Here is a 10,740-nt window from a genome sequence, read left to right on the forward strand (position 1 = left end):
TTTTTAGATGAATAAATAAAATTTTTTTTAAAATAAATTAAGCATTCATTAAGGTTATACAATAAAAAAATTATATGCTTCTGAAGAGCTAATATTGCATCAAACTATAAAAAGCTCTTTAAGAGCTTATATTTTAGCTCATTGTGATGCAAAATTTTATAAAATATAATATTGTTTTTCAAATCAAGAAGATATGTGTTGAATAAAACCTTCATGTGTTTTACATTAAAACCATATATATAAATAACATGAGATACTCATGTATTTGTATTATATATATTCCCCAAAGGAATACATTACACTATATGATTGAAATATCTAATGTGCTCCTACAGTAGCAATATTGTGAAAATGACTTTAACAGTATTTTCGAATAATCCCATACCTTCTAGTGGCTAAGAAAAATAATAAGTTACTAATGAAAAACTATGAAACTCTTTCCACTAGTTTTGTTTCATTCCCTGAAGTGAATGTAGTAGTACATAACAATTATGAAAAATGAAAATATAAAGATCATGATTGTTGTTGTAATTGAGGATGTGATTAGAGACTAATAATGACAACATTTATAGATAGATTTTGATTTGAAATCCACGCATGTTTTGCAATGTTGATTATGAAATAAAGAATCAATGGAGGCGTTTAGACTCTATCCTACTAGATTTATTGCATTCCCTGAAGTGAACACAAATATAAAGAAAATAAAAGATATAATCATAAACCACTAAAAGTGAGAACATAGTAATAAATAAGAGAACAATAAGAGTTCTCAAGATAACTCTTCAAAGGGTAAAGATAACTTATGTTGTTAATGTGATATGAAAGATTATTGACCACATATGTGGCATATGCCTAAATCTTTTGTTTCTATTAATATTCTTTGAGGAAGGATACGAGAATGTAGTAATAAATTCTATCATTATAGATAGAAAGTATTTATCTTATTTAGAATTAAAACAAACAAATATTATTCCAATATTTGATAGTACAAAATTCGTCGAAAGCTCTAGAAGAGCTAATATATTAATATCTTGTGATGGTTAACCCATTGGTTTTAAAATATATTTATAATGAATCTTATATTGAGATTGTGAATGATGAAAATATTATATTTCATATGAATCACTATTATTATAAATATCTATTTTGAAAGGATGAAAAGGAGAGGATTGAGCTATTAATTAATATTTATTTTATAATATTTGTAATCTTCTTTCGTCATTATCCCCATTAAAGGGTTGGAAGCAAAATATTTGAATGCGAAAGATCTATTTATGAGCAAAAAAATATGATAATTCTATCTAAAACTCGTTATGGTTGGATGAACCTGAAGTTGTAATTATTATTTTTAGATATTTGAAGATTTTGGTATATTCCCTGAAACGAATATTGCATATAATTGTTTGGATATTTATTTTTTTGACTTAGTGACATTATAATATTCACATTGATTTAAGCATTTCCAGTAGTAAATGTCACAATAGCACTTATATGTGGATACAAAGTAAAAGGAGTGATAGTAAAAGTATTAATTTGTTACAATTTAGTACAATTGAAACACATGTTAAAGTAAACCAGAAGTTTACTGATACAAATGCATTTACTACTTGGCATGACCAGTTAGACCATCCCATATCATATATGATGCAAAAATTAATTAAGAATTCATATGGACATTCATTAAAGAACTAGAGGAGTTTTTAATTTAAAAGAATTCTCATGTGTTGCTTACCCTCAATGAAAAATTATTATTAGAAACTCATTAGCTAAAGTTGAGATTTAATGCCTCGCATTTCTGAAACGAATATGGGCTCAGTCATCCACCATATGAAATGATTTTGATATTATATGATTTTGGTAGATGCATATACAATAATCATATATGTGTTATCAATTTGCAACCTGTCGTTTGCAAGATTGCTTGTTTAAATAATTTCAAATCATGCAATTAAGACAATTCATCTTATTAATACTGATGAGTTTCTATCTCAATCTTTTATTGATTGAGTTTGAAAAACTTTGTAAAAGTTTGCACATTATGGTTTAGAGAAATTATTGATTCAACACCTCTGATTAATGTCTAAACCATTACTTTTGAGAACTAAACTTCCTATTTCAACATGAGATTGTGTTGATTTACGTGTTGTATGCATCAAGCCAATAAGTTATAAATACTCTCCATTACAATTGGTTTTTGATCAAGAACTAAACATTTCTCATCTTTGAACTTTAGTATGTGTATATATGCTCCAATTTCTCCACCGTAACGCACAAAGATGAGTCAATCCTAAAAGAAAGTTGAGAATATATAATAATTACAAGTTTCTTTATATTATTAGATGTTTTGAATGTATTTGAGATTCAATTATGATATGATTTGTGATTATAATTTTGATTCGATAGTTTTCCCGACATTAGGGGGAGAGAAATAATAACTTGTAATGAGTTAGGGGGAGAGTAATTTGAACCAGAAGTTCAATAAGGATAATTTATTACAAGTTAATTGTTAGATATATTTACAAAGTTAATGAGAATAACCAAGTGTTATATGTTATCTAATATTTTAATTTGAATTAAAATTCCAGTAGGACAATTAATTAGAATAAATAATTGATTGATTGGTTCTAAAGATGAAAATTCTTCTAGATGGCCATATAGTAGAGGCGAGTGCTCTAGAAAAGACCCAAGACATGACTAATAAGTAAAACTCTAGAAGAGATTTAGATACCTGAAACTGAATTTTAAAATAATGAAAATAAAAGATCTCGATAAGTTATGTCAATTTGAGAAAATATGAAACTGAATAATAAAAGTGGTCGATAATGATTTTGCATACAATATTATTATTGAAATAATGAAATAAAAGAAGGAGCTTAAATAAATCTATTGAGAAATATATATATATGGAATAAATTGATCAAAATAGAAAGGCGCAACTCAAGTACAATTAAATTCGTGGAGTTTTTGTACCAGTAGTCCAAATATCTAAATGTATAAAGCAAGTAAGGGTGCAATTGAAGTTGTTTTGCAAAAACAGAATAAAAATATGAATTTTTTTGCTAAGTCCTAGTATTGATTATGAAAAGATATAATATTCTTTTATTGTGAATGTTTTTTTCTATGATTTTCTGTTATTTTCCGTTGATCAAATTGTTTTCTGTAAAACAAACACAAGAAAATACAGAAAATATTTTCTATAAAATTTTTTACATATAAACAAACAGACTCTAAAAGTAAAATGGAGAAACACTGCTAACCTTCTCTACGTTGATCGTCTTAAATAAATTAAAACATTTGATACTTGACTGACGGATCACAAATATATTAATTCATGTTAAATTTGTTTTAAGTGATTGAAAAGAGATTTTTTTTTAACCAGTCGCGTGAAGCGAATTAAAGGAAAGAATTTAGCTTTATATATGGAAAAGTAAAAGGTAAAATTGCAACCTAGGTGTTTTATATTTTCAAAAAAAGTATTGTTTTAACCAATTAAAAATGGTTAAATTTGAAAAAGATATTTTCGTGTTTTCAAGTAAAAATTTAGGGACTTCAGCATTTTCAAATTTTCTTATGTTATTCAAGTTTTAAAAAACAACCAATTTAATACATATAAATTTTATATGTAAATTATAACAATTTATTTATTATTATTAGAATAACATAAATAATAATATTTATAAGAAATTCATAATTTCAACACTAAAATACCTTATTTTCAATACTACTTTTTAAATTATCCTTTTAATATATTTTTAAAAAAACACTAGTACATTTCTAATTTTCCTTTTTTCCCACAATTTTTCCCAATTACATTAAAAATTCATGTCAAATATATTCTAGCTCAGAAGGATTTCCTAAATAACATTATTATTTATCTTACATTTTTTCTTATTTTATATACATGACATAACAAAAATAAATATTTAAATTAAGAATAAAATTGATTAATCTTTATAATTTACTTCATTAAAGAATATAATATATTCAATATTACAATTATTTTATATTTTAAAAAAAAATTATACACGCAATCGACTCATGGGATAAGAAAACTAGTTACAAAATATAGCAACAAATGTTGTTGACAACTTGAATCAATTGTAAACAATTAAAAAGCTCTCCTTATATTAAGTCTCGTCTAAATTAAGCCACATTACTAGGTTAGGAAAGATTGAATATCTCCATGAGGTTCTGCATGAACTAAATGTCCAAATTCACAACTCAGCCTTTGTATTATCATATCAATTCACAAGAAAAAATAAACTAAATGTCCAATTTCACATGATTGTTAAAAGCTAATAGAGAGATGATTGTGAATATGAACACTATGTATGATAATCAATTATTGAAAGATAAAATTTACGCTGGAAATAAAAAAAAGTTTACCAGGTTTTCATCTAATATTCAAAAACTACAGCTTCTTCTCTTCAACATTTTAGCTTAGAATAATACACAAAATGCACAGGCAGAAGAGGCAAGCAAATCTTCAGGAATTTGAGGCTGGCGTCTGGATTCATCATTTGTGGGAAGGAAGTCATTTTTAGAATGGAAGATCTCACAATATTTGGAACATGGTATCTGTAAAGAGCGTGTTCAAAAACATATAAGAGAAATAAAATAAGGTGGGAGTAAACATGGGCAGTAGTTGAAAGCCAAAATGATTCAACTATAAACCCCTTTACATTTTACAACCAAGTTGAAGCTCATTCACGCAAAGCTGCGATTGGAAATTATCCAATCACCCACATTTATGATCCCAAGTTCCATCAAAAGCATAATAATAATAACCTTAATTACCTTTGGATTCTAAGATGATCCAATTAATGCCCAAAAAAAAAACCTTCATTTGGATGACAATCAAAACATGTTCCCTTAAGTTAAACATATTGTGCAGATCTAATTCTATTTTTAAAAAAGAAGAAGCAAAAATACATTTCTCATGAAAGTAAAAAATGACTGGAAATACCTGCGTCAGAACATTTGTTTTCTCAGTCACTGCCCCTTCTATATTATGAGTTCTTCATCAAATTCAATGACAGGGATGTGGGAAATGTTAAGCCAATCTTTACCTTTATCATTTTCACAATGTTCCTTCAGCAAAGGAGATTTTTTAATGCACAAACGAGAAAGAGAGGGAGGGAGCATGCTTGGCGGCATGGATTGGAGCTTGGGACAATTACAGATATACAAATACAAAAGAGAGTGCGGAAGCATGTTTGGGGGCATGGATTGGAGATTGGGACAATTGTAGATAAAGAAATAAGAAAGAGAGTGTGGGAGCATGTTTGGCGGCATGGATTGGAGCTTTGTACAATAGTAGATACACAAATGAGAAAGAGAGGTGAGGTGTTGAAACCCCTTATACTCCAAACTCTTTAGATTTCGAAGACCAATGATCCAAAGAGTTTCAAGAGAAGAGGGAAACAGATGTTCATCTGGAAAACACTCCATCTCTACTTCTGAAAATGAGATATAGAGAGTTGTAAGAGAAAGGAGTTTATGCAAACTCCATTCCCTTTTCCTAATCAAGCTATCAATTAGTTTATCACTGCTTTCGATTCTAATTTCTTTTAATTTGGAGGGCAAACCCTCTTTTGGAACCCTCTCTATTTCTGGACATTCAGTTATTTCCAAAACCTCAAGGGATGGAAAGGAGTGCATTTGCTCTGGCAATGACTTTAGACTTCTGCAACGGAAAAGCACAACTCGGGTCAAATTGGTGACAGCTAATCCATCTTCAATTTGAAAATATATCAAATTTTGGCAGCACTCTATAACCAAAGAATTGAGATGCTGGTGGTGAGAGCCCTCTAAAGCAGCACTAATAAACTTCAAGTCTTCACATCCCCTAATATGAACTTGCTTTAGCATAGGAAGCGATCCTAATGGGAAAGATTCCAGTCCATGACACTTCCAACTGTTTATATCCAAGGATTCAAGGGATGTATACAAGAAGATATTGGAATAATCCAAGCTTTCACATGAATTGATGCTAAATCCCTTCAGCGTGATGGGCACCCTAACTTCAGGAAGGGATCTAATTTCTGAACAATTCCACAAACATACCTTTTCAAGAAGTGTGCATCGTTGCAACATTTGTTCCAATACGGAATCATCCATATTCGAATCTCTAATGTCCAACTCCCGAAGCCCACAAGCCAATGGCTCCAACTGCAATGCTTTGCATTTCTTTAACTCAAGTTCCAAAATGCTTGGTGCCGTTGGAAGCAAGCCTCCAAGCTTCTCACAATCTTCAATCTTCAGTTTCTTTAAACAAGGGAGGTGTTTGGGTAGACATTTGGTTAGCTCGGGACAATTATCAATGCACAGCTCTTGTAGAAGAGGGAAAGCTTCATCAGTCCAACAATACACCCATTCCTCCCACTGGGCCATATTCTTAAAGCTTAGAATTTCAAGAGATTGAAATGGCTTAGTCGAAGCTTGTCCATTCCCGTAGAACTCATCACCAACTATTAACACTCCACTCAAACCGGAAATAGAGAGAGATTTCAAAGATGGTAACTGCCCAAGCGGTGGTAACGATATGCAAAATTTACAATCATGTAACCTCAAAGATACTATATTTGAGAAGGAAGAGTGCCCCACCCATTCTGGAAATCTCGTACCTTTGTAACTTTGAATAACAAGATGCTCCAAATTTGTATGAGGCTTTAGTTGTTCAAGTACTTCTCTATCCTGCCTTGAATCACCATCAATATCATCATCTTTACCCCATCTCAACTCCAACTTTTTAAGGTCCACCTTATCCTTCAAATTGGCATCTTTGGCATCCATGGCACATGCAACAGTTTTTAGTCCCAAAATGGAAAGTCTTCCACGTAGATGCTTGAGCTTTCCCAACTCATTAATGCTTGATCCAGTTTGATAGCCTAAAACAAAATTTGTTACCATTCGAAGATCTTTCAACTTACCCATTCCTTCTGGCATTCTTGCTAGGTTTGTTCCCTTGATATCAAGATATAGCATGTTGATCAATCTCTCCAAATCTTTTGGCAACTCATCAAGGTCACTGCATCCACGCAATTTTAGTGCTTGCAAATCATACAATGTACACAAAGAGTTTGGCAACCTTTTAATTTTAGTTCTTGAGAGATTCAAATTTCGTAGATGCTTCAAATTACCAATATCTTCTGGCAAATCGTTGATATTTGTATACCCAGCCAATGAAAGCACTCGTAAGTTTGATTTCACCATCAAATGATGCATTAGCACATTGCTAACATATCGCCTAAAAAAAGAAGACGTCACATTAAAGAAAGTACGCAGACCCTTTGCTTTAGCTAAACTCTGAAATTTTTGTCGCACATCATATTCTTCTTGGACATTAGACAAATGACGGGTCCTTTCGGTTATTACACAAGAACCACCACCACCACCTTCCAATCTGCAAATGAACTCTCCGGTAACAGATTTAGCCAAGTCACTCATTAGATCATGCATGATAAAACAAGATTTCTTTCCTTTAGATTGTTGAAAGAATGACCTTAATCTTAAATCTTTGAAGTACTCGTTACCCCGTTCTTCCAGATCTCCATTGTCTTTGGAATGCTCTAAAAGACCTTCAGCCATCCATAATTGAATAAGTTCTTCCTTTTTCAAATTCGTAATCTTTAGGCAAAATTGAACAATAAGCAAAACATCGCTTCAAATGGGAAGAAAGATAATGGTAACTCAATGTTAACGCTGGAAGAATATTAGTTGCATCATTTGGAATGTCCCAAAAATTGCTATGTAAAATTTTGTTCCACTCACCAATATCTGGTTGGCAACGCAGAAGACCTCCAAGAGCTTTTGCAGCCAAAGGGAGACCGCCACATCTTTTAACAATTGCTTCTCCGATTGCCATCAGATCTGGATTCCTGGTGGGGCTTGAACCATCAAATGCATGCTTTGCAAATAACTTCCAACAATCATCATCTGATAACACATCTAAATGATAAGTTGGAACGTTCCTCATGATTGCTGCAACGTTTTCATCACGTGTTGTTACAATAATCTTGCTATTCTTGGCCCCAGAAGTGAAGGGACTTGCAAGCTCTTTCCAATGAAAATAATTCTTGTTCCAAACATAATCCAAAATGATTAGATATTTCTTTCCCGACAGCTGCTCTTTGAGTTTAAGTTGAAGCTGATTTAAGTTCTGGTTTCCATCAAAGCTACATTTCATCTCTTCAAGAATGGTTTTGGTTACCTTGAAAGCATCAAATTCCTCTGAAACACACACCCATGCTTTGCGGTCAAACCATTTATCCACTCTGGGGTCGTTGTAGATCAATTGGGCAAGGGTGGTTTTGCCAAGCCCGCCCATACCCACAATGGGAATCACAGCTATCTGATTTTCAGACAGATTTTGAGGATCCAACAACTTCATTATTTCTTCTTTTTCACCATCTCTGCCATAAACATCAGACTCGTCCACCAAAGAAGTTGCAGGCGTTCTTTGAAATGCCTTTTCTCCTTTATAGTTTTCTTTCAGACCCAGAATCTGTGTTTGGTTGAGTAGGTAGTCTAGTCTCCCAAGAACCTCCTCCAGCTTGGACTGCATCCCATCTTTGAAAGGATTGAAAGAAGAGAAAAAGCTACTAACCTGCTTCATAGGAGTAGTTTGATATTCGGATTCGATCTTGTTCCGAAGAGCTTCAGTAGAGATCTCGTCCAGGAGGTCCTTGGCATCATAAACAACATTTTTGAGCTCATCAGTCCAGCTTTTGACATTTGGGTTGGTAATCTGCTTATTTTCAGCATCATCCAACACTGCTTTCACCGACATCAAGGTTGGCTTGAGTTTGTTCAGCAGCACGGCTTCAAGTTTCTTTCCTTGGATAAGCCTCAGAACATCTCCAGAAACAATCCTATCAAGCAGCACCTCAATGGAAGCAGAGAGAAAAGCTTCACCCACTATTGCCATGTTTCTTTTTTCCTTTTTGTTTTGCAAAAAAAGGTTTAAAGGAAGTAATTGCAAAAAATGGAAAAGAAGAGTGCGTAAAGTCAAGTGGAGAAAGTTGCAGAGATGAAGGATTTGAAACAGAAGAAAGTAAGTGAAAGTGGAAGTGAAAGCAAATAGAAAAGAGGAGAGCAAGGGTGAAAATATGAGATGAAGATAAAAAGGGGAAGGCTTTAACTTGAAACACTTTAATTTCAATAAAAGATAAAAGAACTTCATCACTGCTAGCCGGATTTGTAAAATCACCTGTGATCCAATTAAATAAATAAATCATGTACCTTAAATTTCTTTAATATTTATTAACATAAAAAAAACACTATTTTTCTATAGCTATAATTGTTTGTTTAAAGATAATTTAGGCTAAATTAGGCTAAAGGATATTTTTTTAATTAATTAGAACTTTAACATGATTTAAAAATTAATTAGAGAAATAGGTTAATTTTAAGAAATAAATAGAAAGTGCGTCCAGCTGAGGAAACTTTCTATATATATCACGAAAACGTGGTTAGTTGGACGCTCTTTCCCTTGACAGTAAAAAAGTAACAAAATTTTTAAACATTATTGTGTCAACAGTAAAAAGAAATCAAAATTCTAATAAAAAAATTTTTTTATCCTATAAATACCCACTAAATTTTATTTTTTTCATTCACATCCTTCTCTCAACTTTCCCAAACTTTCAAAACTCTCTTAAATTCTATCAAGTCTCTCAACACTATGTTTTTTATTGTATTCGATATTTTCATTTAAAAATAATATTTTTATTAATTATCTTGTATTATATTTATTCAAAAATCGATTTTTCACAAATAGATGTCTCTCTAATCCGCTTCGACGACAAGTATATGTCTGTCGCCCAAGCAGTAATGGTAGGACGGGAATTTAAATTTCGTTAATTTCAATATTGTTAAATTTATTTTTTTAATTTCAAATTATTTTTATTATATAAATAAGTAGATGATCGTATTCTGAATGGCTTCATTCATAATATGGGAAAGTTTGCGATTCTTGAAATTCATTTAGGCTTAATAGGTTTTTAAGTCATTTTTTTTAAATTTAGGAAAATAAGTCATTTTTGGATAGAGTGTTAAGTTGTATTTTCTAACTTTTTTAATTTAATTAATTTCTTTGATTAGATGGTTAAATGTTAATAGTTTTATCTTTAAGTCTCAGGTCCGATTCCTCTTCTACTCACATTTATATTTTTTATTTCAGGTTCGATTCCTCTCCCACTCACAATTTTTTAATTATTTTTTTAACATTTAAGCTCATTTGATTAAATGGTTAAATAATAATGATTTCATCCTTTAGACTCGTTCTATTTTCCTCTTTTAAACACATTTGTAATTTTTATTTCATGTTATTTTAAGCTTATTTTATTTTTAATTAATAAATATATTATTTTAAATTTTTTATTTTTAATTCATCTTTTTAATTAATAACTCTTTTATTCATAAAATCAAATGATAAATATGCAATTAGATAATAGAAATATATGTATTTGACAAATATCATTATGTTCACAATATTTGAAATTAATAATTCCTTTATATATAATACAAACATTAAATAATTTTTTTGACATATTTTTCTTTATATATAGTATTTATATGTGAAATATTTTAATTAATTAGTTCAAATACCATTATATTTATATGTGAAATATTTTAAATACACATACAAAAATATATAATACGAAAATTTACTACACTCATTATATAGATTGAAAAATGAATATTACACATATAAAAATTATATTTAGTAAAAAAATCATAGTT

The 10,740-nt window shown here is 30.6% G+C and overlaps 1 pseudogene; it reads right to left on the reverse strand.

Annotated features, from left to right (window-relative positions):
* Positions 1–4,332: 4,332 nt before the first annotated feature.
* LOC107957373 (putative disease resistance RPP13-like protein 1) lies at positions 4,333–9,159 on the reverse strand (annotated as a pseudogene).
* Between the last annotated feature and the right edge of the window lie 1,581 nt (positions 9,160–10,740).

The sequence above is a fragment of the Gossypium hirsutum genome, chromosome A05, assembly GCF_007990345.1.
Source record: "Gossypium hirsutum isolate 1008001.06 chromosome A05, Gossypium_hirsutum_v2.1, whole genome shotgun sequence".
NCBI classification, from domain to species: Eukaryota; Viridiplantae; Streptophyta; class Magnoliopsida; order Malvales; family Malvaceae; genus Gossypium; species Gossypium hirsutum.